Source organism: Anas acuta, chromosome 1 (assembly GCF_963932015.1).
Source record: "Anas acuta chromosome 1, bAnaAcu1.1, whole genome shotgun sequence".
Classification (NCBI taxonomy): Eukaryota; Metazoa; Chordata; class Aves; order Anseriformes; family Anatidae; genus Anas; species Anas acuta.
Window position 1 is genome coordinate 123,232,882 of NC_088979.1, and position 3,695 is coordinate 123,236,576.

The following is a 3,695-nucleotide window of genomic DNA, read 5'->3' on the forward strand; positions in this document are numbered from 1 at the left end:
CTCCGGGACGCTTGGCGCCCGCCGCCATTTTGGGCCCTGAGGGGCGGTGGGGGGGGGAGGGGGGGGGATGGGGACCTGCGTCCTTCACCGCCGGGCTTCGGGGGTGCCCCCTGGCCTCGGGTAATTTGCAGGAGGCTGGCTGGGCACTTGTGCTGGATAATGTGGGTGGGGAGGTGCCGTTAGTCCGTTACAGCACTGTATGCGTCCATTTACTGCGTTGCCAGCTGCGACAAACTGCTGGGACATTATAACCAGAGGTGGTCTTTGCGCTGAGGTGGTTGGGGTACGGGCTCGACATACCTGACAAACCAATAAACCCATGAAGTGAAGTTCAATGTCTACTGTCTCTCTCTCTCTTTTTTTTTTTTTTTTTTTTTTTTTTTTTTTCCTCCATCTAAACAGAACCACTTCCATGGCCATACAGAATCACAGGATTTCTAGGTTGGAAGAGACCTCAAGATCATCGAGTCCAACCTCTGACCTAACACTAACAGTCCCCACTAAACCATATCCCTAAGCTCTACATCTAAACGTCTTTTGAAGACTTCCAGGGATGGTGACTCCACCACCTCCCTGGGCAGCCTGTTCCAGTGTCTAACAACCCTTTCAGTAAAGTTCTTCCTAAGATCCAACCTAAAACTCCCCTGGCGCAACTTAAGCCCATTCCCCCTTGTCCTGTCACCAGGCACGTGGGAGAACAGGCCAACCCCCACCTCACTACAGCCTCCTTTGAGGTATCTGTAGAGAGCAATAAGGTCGCCCCTGAGCCTCCTCTTCTCCAGGCTGAACAAGCCCAGCTCCCTCAGCCGCTCCTCGTAGGACTTGTTCTCCAGGCCCCTCACCAGCTTTGTCGCCCTTCTCTGGACCCGCTCAAGCACCTCGATGTCCTTCTTGTAGCGAGGGGACCAAAACTGAACACAGTACTCGAGGTGCAGCCTCCCCAGAGCCGAGTACAGGGGGACGATCACCTCCCTAGCCCTGCTGGCCACACTGCTTCTTATGCAAGCTATTTCTTATACACCACACATGGCTTCTAGATTAGAGATACACGAGCTATGGACTTCAGGAGCCCATCCCTAAGTAGTCCTTTGCTAGTGGTGGTACACACAAGGTGTTCTAGGTCACAAATTTAATTATAAATAAACTGAGACAATTATCATCTTCTGGTCCTTAGGACCTAAATTCAGGATTGCTGTTCAGGAGGTCAGGGTTAATTTTGCATGCCATAATCGAGTTTGTATTTGGTAAACATTAAACTTCATCTGCATTTCTCCTGCCCACTCGCTCACCTGTGTTGCTTTCTTTCCCCTGACTCTCCCAATAGACTGTATAATAACACTCATTGATCAGGATACCTTGGTGCTAGATGCTGTCCATGAGGAAAACTGACCAGGCTTCTTGTTCCTCCTAAAAGTTTCCAAGGCACCATACCAATATTTATTTATAGGGATGTTCTAGGATTAAGGCTTTTAGCAACCTGCAACCCGACTCTGAGAAGCTGTGATGAGAAATGAACTGCAACTGTTTGACTTACTGGCCATTTTGCTGATACACTGTTTGGTTAATTCACAGAACCTCTCTGTTCTGAAGATGCAAATAGTTGTTAGAATCACACAATCATTAAGGTTGGAAAAGACCTCCCAGACCTCACCTGGTCCAACCATCCCCCTACCACCAAAGTCAGCCACTAAACCATGTCCCTAAGCACCATGTCCAACCTTTCCTTAAACACCCCCAGGGATGGTGACTCCACCACTTCCCCAGGCAACCTGTTCCACTGCCTGACTGCTCTTTCCAAGATGAAATATCTCCTCATTTCCAACCTGAACCTCCCCCTGGTGCAACTTGAGGCCATTCCCTCTAGTCCTATCACTAGCTACCTGTAAGAGGCTGACCCCCAGCTCCCCACACCTTCCTTTCAGGTAGCTGTAGACAGCAATAAGGTCTCCCCTGAGCCTCCTCTTCCCCAGACTAAACATCCCCAGTTCCCTCAGCCGCTCCTCACAGGACTTGTGTTCCAGGCCCTTCACCAGCTTAATAGCCCTGCTCTGGACACGCTCCAGGGCCTCGATGTCCTCGTAGTGAGCGGCCCAAAACTGAACACAGTACTCAAGGTGCAGCCTCACCAGAGAGAGCACAGGGGGACGTTCACCTCCCTGGTCCTGCTGGCCACACTATTCCTGTTATAAGCCAGAATGCTGTTGGGCTTCTTGGCCACCTGGGCACACTGCCAGCTCATGTTTGGGTGAGCATTAACCAACACGTCCAGATCTTTTTCCTGTGCACAGCTTTCCAGACACTTGCCCCAAGCCTGTAGTGTTGCATGGGGTAATTAAAGTCATTGAAGTTACTCAATGTTTTTAATTATTCAAAAAATATTCTTGCTCTTTAGTTCTGTTGCAAAGGAACTGGTTTCAGTTAAGCTAAACATTATTGTTAAACCTTGCTTTGTTTTTAAAGTACTTAAAAATTTTATCAATTGCCTTACACTCCTTAATTACGGAGAAGGATGTGGCTGTTACTTAGAAAGTCTACATCCCCTGCCCTGTCACAACACTAACACAGGCACCCCCAAATGCATTGTGTTCGGAGCTACTGTGCTGAATGGAGCTGATGTTAAGAAACAGGCATTCTTAGACATCACTGATTTGGTTAAGAGACTACCCGGGAATCTCAGTTTATCCTCCAAGTTAAGGCAGTAGAAATGGTTTCAGGAAAAGCTAGCTCCTGAGCTCTGAATCTAAAAGTTTTATTTTTTCTTGCTTTAAAAAGCTGAGGCACTGAGGTTCATGTGGAAGTATGTCTCCCCGGGTTCCAGGAGCAACCTGATCGGCAGATGAGGTGTTACCTCTGCAGGTATTTGGTGAGAAGCGTGATATTTTTAAATGTTTCTACAGGTGAAAGCTGTAGCACTGACGCAGGAAGATGCTTCCTCGACTGGAATATGCTCTGGAGAAACGTGACTCCATCTAGCCCCACCCAGCCACACATATTGATCCTCATGTAACGACTGTAGGCAACAAAGCCACATCTACTTAACTGCAAGGGTTATTTCCACCCCCACAGGAGTTTGCTACTTCAATTACATCATATTGCTAGGTGATAAATACCTCCCAGTTTGGTGCAGGACCTGGCTGATCAGTGAGCGGAGACCTGCGCATCTCGCAGAGGGAAACTAAAAAGCCTACTGAAGTCGTCTAGACTAGGTTCTCAGCCTTTATTGATCTACAGATGCCTGTGTATTTTCCCTTGGAAATGTGAACATCTGCATAAAATTTAAGCCTCCGGCTTTTCAGTTACCTTACAGACCTCTTTAAGTGTTCTCCAAGGGCCACAAGGTAGTCCGTGCTTGAGAGGGATTGTTACGCAGACCGCAGCAGTAGGCCTACAACTCCAAAGTTTCGTGTTTAGTTCCCTTTTTGCTGTAGAGGCACACATTCGACTCTTCTCTCTTAAATTCTCAGTTCAGAGGTCCCTGCTCTGCATTTCCTTCTCTTCAGAAAGGAGTAGACGTACCCACACTTTGTTCTCACAGACATCAGTTGAACTGGAGCACCTGCCCCTAGGTGGTAAATCAGCTTTACATACGGAAGAGGATGCCAAATGCCCCATGGTATAGCTGTGTGCGCGTTCCAAAAACATATCCTAATTGAGCAGCAAAACTAGGCATAGACTCTAGTTCTTTGGCGTCATGA